The sequence below is a fragment of the Melanotaenia boesemani genome, chromosome 22 (genome assembly GCF_017639745.1).
Source record: "Melanotaenia boesemani isolate fMelBoe1 chromosome 22, fMelBoe1.pri, whole genome shotgun sequence".
In the NCBI taxonomy this organism is placed as follows: domain Eukaryota; kingdom Metazoa; phylum Chordata; class Actinopteri; order Atheriniformes; family Melanotaeniidae; genus Melanotaenia; species Melanotaenia boesemani.
In genome coordinates, this window is record NC_055703.1 from 27089586 (window position 1) to 27102550 (window position 12965).

General features: G+C 41.5%; 1 long non-coding RNA gene across 1 annotated transcript; it reads right to left on the minus strand.

The window, feature by feature from the left end:
* Positions 1–2599: 2599 nt before the first annotated feature.
* Positions 2600–12315, minus strand: LOC121634014. The gene is made up of 3 exons (XR_006009164.1): positions 12196–12315; positions 2829–2881; positions 2600–2668 (listed from the first exon to the last, which is right to left on the minus strand). It is a non-coding gene; the product is annotated as an uncharacterized LOC121634014 (long non-coding RNA).
* Between the last annotated feature and the right edge of the window lie 650 nt (positions 12316–12965).

Sequence of the window (12965 nt, forward strand, 5' to 3'; positions counted from 1 at the left end):
GCGCCATCATCAAAGCCAGAAAAACCAAATGCTGGAGTCCAAAGCAGGAGCTGAGAGGAAGACGAAGGAAGTTTGATGAACTTACTGCACACAGGTGTGTCGCTGCACACCTGAAGCCAAACCAGCTTCTTTTCCGCCGAAACTTCATCACATCAAACATTTTTTCAGCCTCGACAAAGAAAAAGTCACAACCACATTCAAGCTTTTACATAAAAATATTTCTCCTCACTGCCAACAAGAAGCTAAAAGGACGTCATGACAACAGCTTTACACATTAATGAAAAATGTGCCCTTATTTAAACCACCTGGTCTGAAAATGAGAAAGTAACATGAATTTTCTCTTTTCTGTTAGTGGTGAGTGTATAAATGTGAGATTCCTGCAGATGGAAAACCACAGGAAAGCTCATACGAAGCTAAAATTGCTTCCCAGGCAGGTGGATGCTGAGCGGGAGGAAGCAGATCAGGGATCAGGACAAAACCAGGACAGTGAAACTGAAACCAGCTTTTATAAAAACTGTTTTTAAATAGAAATAATTCCGATTGACACATCAACAAAATCCCAAAAAACAGAGTCAAGACTAAAACATAGACCACGACTCAAAGGCCATGAGGCTTTTTAATCACCTTCCCTTTCCACGGCCGTGATGCCACTTCCTGCTAAATCTCATCCTGCGCAGACGTGAGGAAAGGTCAGTTCGAAGGGCAGAAACGACTCACGCTCTGGTAAACACAACCTTTTCCAAACGGCCGTGCACATCCAGCATCTTCAGCATCAGAAGGTGTGATGATGACAGCAGCTGTAAACACGCATCTGTTCACCTGAAGAAGGTGATGCGAAATAATGATGAGAAGTTCAGTTCTTTTCAAAGATTTGGCTCTTTTGACTCCCTTAGAAGAGTCAGCTAACAGTTCTTTATTTATTACCACTCAGAGCTTCTATTTGAGTCTAATTTATCAATTATGAGTGGTTTGTCTGTTGGTAAGCTATTTTTTTTTAATCATAAGTCTTATTTTTGTGCACGTATCCGTCATAAATGATAAGATAATCTTGCCATTAGCGCTCTTAACTTGAAAAAAATGGCCACAACCTTTGGCAAAAACTAAAAATGAATCACATATCTTGGTGGAGGTCTGCGTTTCAGTGCTTCTAGATTACAATCAGTTCTTTAAAGGCTCAAGAACAAGGACACAAACATTCTCTTAGATCCAGGTCGTGAACGAACGACACATCACTACTGAACTCTGAGAGCGAAGCAGCGAACAGAAAAACTTCTTACTTCAAAGAATCTGCTCTTCAAACCGAATCGTTTGCACATAAAACATTACAGAAGAATCTGAATCTTATAGTCAGGACTTAGAGCATAAACATGGAGGATTAAAAGAACTAAGCAGTGATACGTGTGAATATGTTGTGAAGAAAGAGTGAGCCTGACTCTATTTAGACAAGAAGGCAAGAAATAAGAAATCAGAGAAACAATGTTTACCATAACGGCAAATATGCTAATAAAGATCTAAGTTTAGCATTTATTATTATTTAAAATAAATTTCAAGCAACTGAAACCTGAAAAACATCGTAGCTGCTCAGAGAAATGCTGCATTTTAAACATTCGCACCACTTTTTAATCAGATTAAATGTGGATGTAAATTCTCTGAGATGTGAAGGACGTTTTAATAATAATAAAAATCAAAAGTCCTTGGGCTCATGGAAAGATGAGAAGTAGTTTGATTTGTGTCCCACAAAAATATTCCAGGCAGGAAAAGACAGTAGAAGAGCGTCTGATGAAAGGATCGAACCGACACGCCTGGCAGTCGTAAGCAGGGTGAACAGTCCGGTCCGGTGACTTCACATTAACCCGGAAAAGTCTGAAGACCAAATGGAGATAAAATTATTTATAACGTTATTTGTATTTTCATGGAACCTTTTTATCTACTTATTACTTTTTCATCTATTTCTTTCTAATAGTTGGATGCGGTTTGGTTCGGTAAACCCTGATCTCTCACACACACTCTTCCACAGTTCTTCTTCTTGATATGTTTTGGTGGTTGGTAAAAACTAATTGGTGTGTTACTGCCACCAAGTGGTCTGGAGTGAACCAGAGTGTTTCCAAGGCCCTGAGTTGTAAAAGTATTAGTTCGTCTGCTACATTTTCCCATTTTTTAATGATTAGAATCATGATGAAGCTCTGAATGTGTGCAACATTAAAGACGCTGATGTCTTCAGAACCTCCCCCACGCCCCTCCTCGTCATGGTCCCGCCCCCCACCAGGTTGAGAACCACTGGATTAGATACAGGATTTATAACAACTTTTATAAACTTTTATTTTATTTAAAATCTCCATGATTTTTGTCATCAGGTCTGAAGTCAGTCAGATTAGCTTTAACATTAGCTCAGCGTCTAATTACCTGCATTGCTTTACCTTCTATTTCTTACCCATAACAATTTATTCTCAGAGGAGATTCGATGAAACTGGATGCTTAAACTTCCTTTTCTCTGTGATTTTTATTCCGTAAAGGGAATTTTTTTAATCAACAACATCTAAATCCTAAAGGACCAAATACCGACCTGCAGCTCTTGACTCATCTGGAGGCAGTGGGTGGTGTTCAACATCTAATGCACAGCAGGAGAAATGAAAACCACACGTCTTCCTCGCATCCTCTTCCTCGTACTCTGTTTTATTGACGTGACAGGATTTAAAGCGGTTACATCACAGCAACATTAGCTCTGATGCACATGAAGCGATTTCTTAGGTGGGGAGCAGCTGTGTGCATCAGATTGCTCAATAAAGAGGGCAGAAATATCAGTTTACTGAATATAAACAGGTTATTACCTGAAAATGTGAGTCCCGTGTCACATTTGATCCTCTGTCGTGGGGCGTTCAGGCTGTTGAACATACAAGGGACATTTAAAGACTCTTTCTAAAACACTTTATGTTGAGCATGTCCGTGTTTTCTGAGGCATCAGATTTGTAGACATGTACATTTCCAGCTTCCTCTCATTATGTTGCTGGACAGTTCTGGCCTCTGGTGACTAAAAAACTGTAGATTGTGCACTCTTTAGATATATTTTAAAGGTATTTATTGCAAGACAATTCAGAAAACATTTAAACTGACATTTCATGTATTGCTTCACTTTTTTATTTTAAGCATATAATGAATTAAAATTCAACACATAAATAAACAAAAGACAAACAAAAGGAGAAAAAAACAAAACAAAAGCAAAAAACCATGCAAACTTTAAACAGCCAGGCCCTCCACCACCCGCTAGGTGGATCACATGACTCCTGTTCATTCATATATGAAGGGTTGTCACTATGCTAAAGTTTCAAGCTTGGTACCGATACTCAGGATGCTCCCTCATCCTGAACCATGCTCCGAACTCAGAGCGGGGGAAAAAAAAAACATTTTAAAGAAAAACAATTAAAGTAAGAGCACCACAAAGACAACAAAACCCCCAAAACACAATGAAATACAACAATAAATATAAAAAACATGGGATGCATGGTGGTGTGGTGGTTAGCACCGCGGTCTCACAGCAAGAAGGTTGCTGGTTCGAGCCTCAACTGGGAGGAGTTTGCACTCCGTGCCTGGGTTCTCTCCGAGTACTCCGGCTTTCTCCCACCATCCAAAGACATGCAAGATAGGTTAACTGGTTAACTAGATTCTCAACTAGCAGTGAGTGTGAGTGGTTGTTTGTCTCTCTGCGATGGACTGGTGATCTGTCCAGGGTGTACAGGCTGGATTGCTGGGATAGGTTCCAGCTTGCCACAACCCTTAATTGGGCAAAGCGGTACAGATAATGGATAGAAAAGACTTTAACATTGTGAAACAAAAGCATTATTTTAAAGCTCTACTAGCTTGTTCAATGATAACGAGTCTTCTCAGACTGTTTGCTCACTGTAGTGCAAAAGATACAAAACTAGAATAACTTTAACCACCAGTTCGTGTGCTTAAGCCACAAACAGGTGCTGGTCGAGACGGTTTGGGTGCAGATGTGGTTTTTAAACTGTAAACTTTTCCACAGCCAACCATAACCTTACCTGAGAGGCAGAGTATCAGCCGGACAGCGATAGATGCCTCAGCTTCGTAGCAGCATGACGCCTTCCTTAAAGAAGAACCAAAACATTTAGTTTCAGATGGCCCCGTCAAGCTCTCTTCCTCCCCAATGATCCCGAGCAACATGTGGACTTCCTCAGACCCCATAACAGTGCATCATAACACCATTTCAAACGTACATTCAATCAACAAAGATAAAATCTGTTGGTCTAAACAATGAGCTGTTCTTGCTCTGTTTTTATGTCAGGTCACACAGGAAGTGATTTTTTTTAACCTATCAGAGGATTGCACTGTGTCAAGCGCCACCGTTTTGGGCCGGATCAGTTACCCCAATCGAAGGGTCCCAAAAAGTAGGACGGGTCAGGTCAGATGTCAGGGTACCCTTCCCAGTTTTTGCATGTGTAAACGCAAAAAAAATGCGTCCAGACCTGCCGCGATCAGTTGCTGGAAACAGGAGGGCGGGGGGTCTGAACCATCCCACCCACCGGACGTCTGCTGGTCTGAACAAGACCTACTAAGCGTCTAATTTTGTGACTGGTTGTTGCTCCAATCCCAACTGTCAGGCGAGCACTGTTGTGCATTAGCACGCTGCTTCCATGCAAGTCCTGCTTCTGTAGCCGTGGCTAGCCTCTGCAGGGAGGCAGAAACAAAGCACAGCAGAGAGGGAGAGGCGTGCTGGTAGTAGGAGTACACATTTCCACTTTCTGTGGGTATTCTCACTAAAACAAGCTGGTCGACTAACATCCACCAACTTCAGGGGACAAGCCTGTAACTACATTTTCCTGAGTGCTGCAGGTTGCTAGATCAGTATCTGTTAATTGTCACTTTCTGGGGTAATCAGGCTTTTTTATCGTCCCACAGCCTACAAAGTCCTGCAGATGATAAAAATGGAACAGTCTTAGCTTTTCTGTTAGCTAGCTGTTGTCAGAGCTAGAAGCTTGATGCAATGCCACCTCTTAAAAATTAGGATCCAGGTGTTCTTGTCAATACTGATCAGAGCTAAAGCTGATCAATACATCAGCATCGATGCAGGTGTCAACACTGATGAAACATCTCATTTAAAGCCAGATGTTAACATGTGATTTGACCAGTAGAAAAAGACTAATTTAACCAGTATCTTGATTTTAGTTGTCCTCTAACTGCATGCTTCATAACTGATAAAGTAAATTAGCTTTGACTAAAATGAAGAAAATCTTTCCTTTAAAAACTAATAAAATCAGCTTGGTGTTTAAACTTTTCAGTATAACTGTTTATTTTCTATTTCAGCACAAAATGAAATCAGCGTGTCCACTGAAGAGGTTTACAATAACACTCCAGAGTGTCTCCCGTATGAAGGGGATCTGAAAAGCTCTTCACCATCTGTGTTCTGTGATTAAATTATGTGATAAACACTCAAACATCTTCATGTCGAACACAAACCTGAATCCTGAACATCCCGGAGGAGCCTTCTGTGGCCATTTAGAGTCCTTACACTGCTGATGAAAAGAGGGTCTTTATTTCCTCGAAGGAGTTTCAGGCTCCATTACGACACACGGCCATGTATAAACACTGAGCTGATGTCTGATTGTGATGAAACAGCTGAGTAAAGTGTTTAATTATAATATTCTTTTGATTCACTCAATTATGTGATTGGTTTTAAAAGCAAGGGGTATGTTTGCTTTAACTAATACAAAACACAACATAATGAAATTGTTCATAATTCTTATATCTGTAAATTATATAGTTAATGATGTGAAACATGCGCTTAATAGCTACTAAGATATTTGGCCATCAGTGGGAGGTAGATTCCTTAAACCATGACACAGAATTAAGAGGAGCTTCGCATGTTTCTTCTCAGACCATCTGAGTCCTCAGTCTGAAACAAGCTGCTGTCTTTTCCTTTTAAGTACCACAATGTTAAAATCCTGGAAATTCAGAGATAGCATGACCCCACAGAGTCCACCTCCACAGGAACCACCCAAATCGGGACTGGCCGGGGTCCAAAGCATGACCATAGGGCTGCAGTGCAGGACCGCCAGCCAGCCAGACAAGGGTGATCTCCATAGTAACGACCCTGCAGACCAAACAGACTTAGCCCCGGCGTGGAGGATCCCCATGAGGAAAAACACAGGAGTTAAAAGACATAAAAAAGTAAAAAGATCCAATAAACCTAAAAATGATAATAAGAGCAACAAGGATGAAAATATAGATAAAAAAAAATAATCTTGTGATTACCACATGGCCCACAAGGACCTTACCTAATCTATATCCAGGCCTGCTCCTTATATTTGGCCCACTTCTGGCCCATATGACACTTGCCAGAGCCGTAACTGAGCAATAGGTACCAAAAGTAGACCAGATTAGGCCCAAATGAGAGGCCAAAACAAGAGGCCTTAACTCAGCAGAGGAGACATCACCTGTCCTCCACCTACAAGAGCATCCGCCTCACGTGAAACTAGACAATGGTCACGCAGGGATTCTCAGTCCTGGTCCTGGAGGGCCGGTGTCCTGCAGGTTTTAGAAGATTCCTGCTGCAACACACCTGAATCAATTCAGTGGAAGCAGCTAATTTGTTCAGGTGTTTTACAGCAGGGAAATACCTTAAACCTGCAGGACGCCGACCCTCAGGGACCAGGATTGACGATCACTGGGAGTCTGACAAGACCTCAGGTGAGTCAGGACTCTACGGTCACAGACTCTGATGTGAATTCTCCCACTATCTCCATCAGAGCTGACGAAGCTCTTCTGGATCGGAGCACAGCGTCCGCTGGACACTAAACCCAGTCAAGATGATCTGACTCAACCTACGTTGGATACCAGGACCTGGATGAAAGGACCCCTCCTGTCTGATGGATCCACTTTGTTTTTGTGCAGGATGGATAAGCCCATGAAACATGCACATGGTGTGAGAACAGTTAAGCTGGTTGTCTTATAACCACCTTAACTATGTATTTCTTTATGTAGCCTTAATGATTAAGATTTTGACCCAAATTGTGTCTTTTCCTCAATTTGAATGAGTTTTAAACATAAATCCTCCTCCCAGAGCATAAAAATCCTTCTCATGTAAAAGGTTTTCTCTGTACAGCTGATGAGCTGTCAGCTGGAGTGTGTCTGAAAGTGTTGACAGACCTGTCTCCTTCTACCATCCCTTCATCCTGTCCTCTTTCTCCATCCATCATTCCACACCCCAGCGATTGCCTGTCAAAAGCTGCTGATAACACACACACTTCCATCATTATGTTTCCACCCTGAAAACATGTTTGTTGTGCAGGATGTGTTGATGTAATCCCTGAGAGCGCCGTGACCCATAATGCACCGGGGCAGGTTGGCGTTCCGCCTCACGTGATGCATGATTTAGATTTTTCCAGCCTCTCTTTGTTACTGAACTGCTATCAGATGTGAAAACTCAAGCATTTTATTAAACTGGTCATAACCAGTTCACCTTTTAAATCCTGAGGCCCCCCGATCGGGAGACCATAAGAACAGAAGGTGGCAAACTGTGGGACCTCGCCTAAAACTAAAGCCTCTCTCATTATGTTCTGCTTCATTTGATCATAAATGCCTTTGCAGAGATAATGTTGACATATTTGACTATATTTCTACTAGCTGCATTATTCGAAAAGCATATTCTGTCACGGACTGCGGTGGAGGTGAGGACCCAAGTGCAGGCAGTCGGAGCAGGAGGCAGAATCGGTGCAGATGAAGGTTTATTTTCCAAGACTCGAGACAAGGAACCACACAAGACAGGGTAAATCCAGACAACAAAAACCACACATGACCAAATGAGGATCTGACAAGGAATGACTGAAAACCAGGGACGCATATACAGAGAAGGAGTAATGGGGAACAGGTGAAATGGATGAGTAATCAGACCAGGTGTCCTAACGAGGCAGAAACAGAAACCACAGAGCACACAAGTAAAAAACTAACAAAAGCCAAAAACCCAAACCATGATCGCAAAACAGAAACAAATGACAAAAACCAGAATCACAACCCAAAACTACAACCAGAAAAAGACGAACATGACCCCCACACGGCCCATGATCGTGACATATTCATTCTTGTTTTAGGCATTTTCTTTTGTGCTATGTGCCAACCTCAAATGTTCCATTTTCTATGATGCAAACAGACCCTGTGGTTGCAGAGATTTATTCATTTCATTCTGGGTACGCAATATGAGCAAAGGCCTAAAAATAAGCCCAGGGCTCAAAGGGTTAACGATCTGGTCATCTCCAAACAACAAGGATCACTTTCTCAAGATAACAGAATAAACTCAAACAAACATATGCAAACCTTAGCTTGCAGAAAGGAATCAGGTATAGATGCTGCTGGTTAACCTCAGAAAACTGGATAAACAAGCTCACCTCATGAAAACAACCTTTGTGATCTGGAATAAATACCTGCAGACATGGCTGCTTTCCGCTCCTCCATGAACGAGAAAAATCTCTTCATATGCATCTTCAAAATTAAAATCCTGCAGATTTTCCTCAAATGAAGCTTCAGACCAAACAAAGAAAATCTGCCTCACATTACTAGCATTCATTTAGCTGCTCCACTGTTGTCACAGCATTTCCTTTATCTCTGGGTTGATGGTTACCATAGAAACCACGTACCCAAGCCACAGTTATTTTTCCCATCAACATTTAGCTGCTTCACATAAAGTAGCTGAAAAAATATTTCTATTGATTTTGAAACTTTCACAAAGAAACAAGCACCACCAGCAGCATAAATTAATTAAATTAGATAAATAAAAAAGGATAAAACAAACATTTAAGGGTCTCAGTCTTGTTTGGGGAATTTCTGGACTTCTTGCTTCCGTTTCTACTCGATGCCTCTGCTGTGAAGGCGATGCTGGTTATTCACATCCATCCATTTTTCCTGGAGACTGGGTTGAAGTGACTCATGGAGTCAGATGCTTTCAAGCCTTACAAAGGCCGATCTGAATGATTTCTGCATATTATTTTACACGTTTTCTACCTTTTCATTAAGCTGCTGCAGGGTCAAACTGTGGCTGCTGCTCAGGAAGTATCTGGACCTTTTTTTTTAGAACAACTTTCATGTAAATGAGGCAGAAGTGAAATTATTATCCTTGATTTAGACTGTGATTAATTGCTGCGACGTGTGGATATTGTTGAATAATTCACTTCCTGCCGTGTCTCCTGGTGTTAACCAAGCACGTTCTGTCAACGTAGCGGGACGGCGTCATTTTCCAGTAGCAGGATCATGAGGAGGAAACCAGTATAACCAGTTTTACCAGCTGGCAAACCTCCGTCAGGAAGCAGCAGGTTAGAGTGAGGAATGACTGAAATACGAAGTTACGTCTGATTTTTATCCAGAAGAAAACTTTTCTACATGTTCTAACTCTGGTGTTCTTCCTCCTTTTCTTATTCATGGTTTTATACCTTCCCTTTTTTCCATCACATGCTTTCATTCACCTGAAATCCTGCTCTTCATCCTAATCATGTTTCCTCAGATCTTCTTTTATCTCTTTGCTCTCCGTTCATCCCTCTTTATGACTGAATTTGTCAGCTCCATCCCTCATTTCCGTCCCCTCCTGTCTGCATCTCTGGTTTTGTGTCCAAAACTGGGTTGTCACGCTAGTTAGAGTAACAGGTGTAATGATGCATTCAGGTTCACATCATCAAACCTGTCTTCTTCTGTTATTGAGAAACGCTGCAGCAGCTTGTAGCTTCATATAGTGAAAGAAACGTGGAGGCTAAGTTGTACTTTCCCAGCTTTTCATTCACTTCTAATGTTGTATTTTGGAGTTAGGTTGTGGAAGTTCTCATGTGTTGTATTCAGAGCTGTTGGGGTCTGTGCCAGAGCAGACCTCCATGTTAGGGAGCTGAGACTACATCCAGGTAGAAAAAAAAGCCCAAATTTAGCCTTGACTTAAAGTGTTTAATAAATGTCTGGCTGCCAGTACTAAGCCACGTGTACACCAGATGTTGCCCAGACTGAGCCTTATGTGCCGAAAAGTAGCCCAGATTTGGCCCAAACTTGTCTGCTTTCTTGGCAGGATAGGATAGGATCCCCATTATTGTCTGCTAGTCTTCCAGTCTTCCTCGATATCGTATCAACTAGAAAACCAAGCGCAGAGCGAGTCTGCACTGCAGCAGGAACATAGCCTGGAAACCCCACATCTGCCTAGCTGAAGCATGAGGTGGAACCCTGAAGTTGGCCTTTGGCTCAGCTGTCGTGCAAATAAACCCATAAATTCCATCATGGCATCTTGAGTTTGTCCAGAAGAAGATCCTGGTGATATAAAGGTCGGGTGTGAGTCTCTTCTGTGTGCCTGTGTTGTGCAGCCTGGTCTGCAGTGATGAAGGGTTGAGGAAGATCCTGTGGCCATCTTTCTGACGAACCGCCCAGAGACGGGTGGCGTTCACATTAGCTTAAAGGTTAGCTAGTTGCTGCTGCTACTCAGATTTGACCTGCTTCACACTGCTGGAGTGACGTGTCCACTTTGATGGGAATCCATTTCTTGTTTGTTTTCCGGGCTTATAAAGAAATCTGATTCTTTTTTGAGACATAGAAACCAAAAGCCCGCTGGTCACTGTGACCCCTTGCACCAAGTCACGTGCTCCACATTTAGGCTTGTTAGGCTACATGGACAAAAGTTTAAAAAGTTCTTGAATTAAATAGAATATAAAATAACCAATGAATCTTGATTTAAGTTATTTAACAGCTGTTTTATAGACCAACCAGTAGCACCCCCTACTTCCAGTGTCACTGCCAGTGGAAGTTAAAGGTTTCTGCTCATCCTTACTTTCCACGTGTCGGCTGTTTTTAACCCTAATCTAAAAGTTTCATGAGACAGTTTTAACCTTTAAGACGACTTTACTGGAATTAAGAATTTTGCTTTAACCCTCTGATGCAGGAATCATCAAAACATTTTTCTCCATCCTATATTTGACTTCTACATACCTGTAAGTGATGCTTTTCTTCATTTTATTAATATAAATTACATTTTTCTTTCCTGTTTATCACTAAGGCAAACCTGGTCATTTAAGTTTATGTTTAATTATAACATTTTATATTTATTTATTCTTTACTGAGGGCCAGCGTATCGGATGACTCATCCATGCATATTCTAGAAAACAGCCTTTAAACAGGTGCCCACTGTAACGTGAACGGCTGCTTGATTAGAAAACATGTGATAGTTACAGAATCCAGATTAAACATCTGATCGCTTCTATTCATCTTTTAAAATTTCTCAAAGGTCCAACTTTGTCCATTTCTTTAAAAAACAAAAAACAAAAGAAGTGCTTCCTTGCATCCTGTAGGAGTCTTTTTTGATCACTTCTTCTTGAAACTGAATCTTATGGACAGAAGAAAACTCTTAGAGAACGGGTCATTGATCAGAAAACTTGAATAATTTAGCAGCTGACACAAACATGTGGGATAAATTCAGGGTCTGTATTCAGGTCTTGATAGCATGACAGCAGGCCAGGAAAGTTAGTCTCAGTGTTTGTCTCCATCCCGTCATGTCCTCCAGCTTCACCTTGCAAATGTTTTCAAGCCAGCTGGAATTTTATACTATCATAATGTCTTCTGGGGGAACTGTGGGAAGTCCTGGAAGGTGTCCAGACTACAGAGGCATCCAGGATGAAGCACGTCAGAGACTTCATGAAACAAATGTTGAATTTCTACATTAAACTCCTGCTACCCTTTCAGTTATTCAGCATTCACAGATTAATCATTACCAACCAAAACGATTCATTCAAAACAGAAAAATTCACTCAGATGATGTTACGACCCAGTACAGGTGTGTGATGGATGTAACAAAAGAATGATGTAAAACCGGGAGATAACAGAATTAATACAAGTGGGAATGAGGATAAATCCAAAGACAACTGGTGGTGAATCAAGTGCTGGGGTTAGTGAAGCTGTTTAAATCAAGAAATCAATATAAGAACTATTTCCTAAAGTTAACTCAAAACAAGGCAGTAAAAAGCAAAGCTGATAGTCACCAAAAAAAAGAGTGAAAACTGGCCAAGTAATCTATATAGTAAAAAAAGGTGAAGCAGCTCCAATACCTAAAAATTAAATAAAAAAAATTACAAGTCACTACAAACTTAAACTAGGCGAACACATTCTATTTTTACCACTAAACTCACAAAATATAACTAATGGAGAAGCCAAAAGGGCTTTAAGACTTACCAAACACAAGAAAAACAAGAGTTTCCGTCAATAAACCACAGAAGGAGAACGCAAAAGCCCAAACAGTTTTCACACTGTGGGAGAGCTACACTAAACTAAGTTTCTCTATTTCACAAAACCACCAAACAAAGCACACGCACACAGCTGCAGATGGCTTTTACTTCCTCATCAAGTGGCTGTAGGGATGATGATTGGCCTGGCAATTATCCAATCAGCTTGATGAAGGCATAGGTGTGGTGTATGGAGCCAGTCCTCAGTGGGCAGGAAGTAAGGTGTGTAGAGCATGACCAATCTCAGATCTCCATGCAAAATGAGGGAAATTAGTGAAATGACAGGCAGCCGTAACAATGACGAAGCCTAAACCTGACAATCAAGGAGCTCATTAGCTTAGCAGACAAAGGACCGGCACCATGTCAAACCAAGGAGGAGAGCGTTGACTCAGGAATGAAGCGCTGCAGGAGGTAAAGGGTGAACGCTGTGCTGGCTGATGTTAGAAGTCAGAAGTCATGTCAGATTAGTGAAGACTGACGAGGGATGACACAAATGCTTCAGAGAAAAGGTCAAAAATGATTCAGGGGGGAAATGGATTTGTGTCAGCGCTGGGCTCATCCTTAGGGACGGGGTGAGGCACACAGGAGTGGAGACAATGCTCCTCTGCATCTGCTCAGAAGGACGTCTGGGAGACATGGACATGATCTGATGGAACAAGGTCTTCATTCAGGTCTAAAGAACCCCACTATGACTGGCATCTCTAAAACATGGTCCTGAAT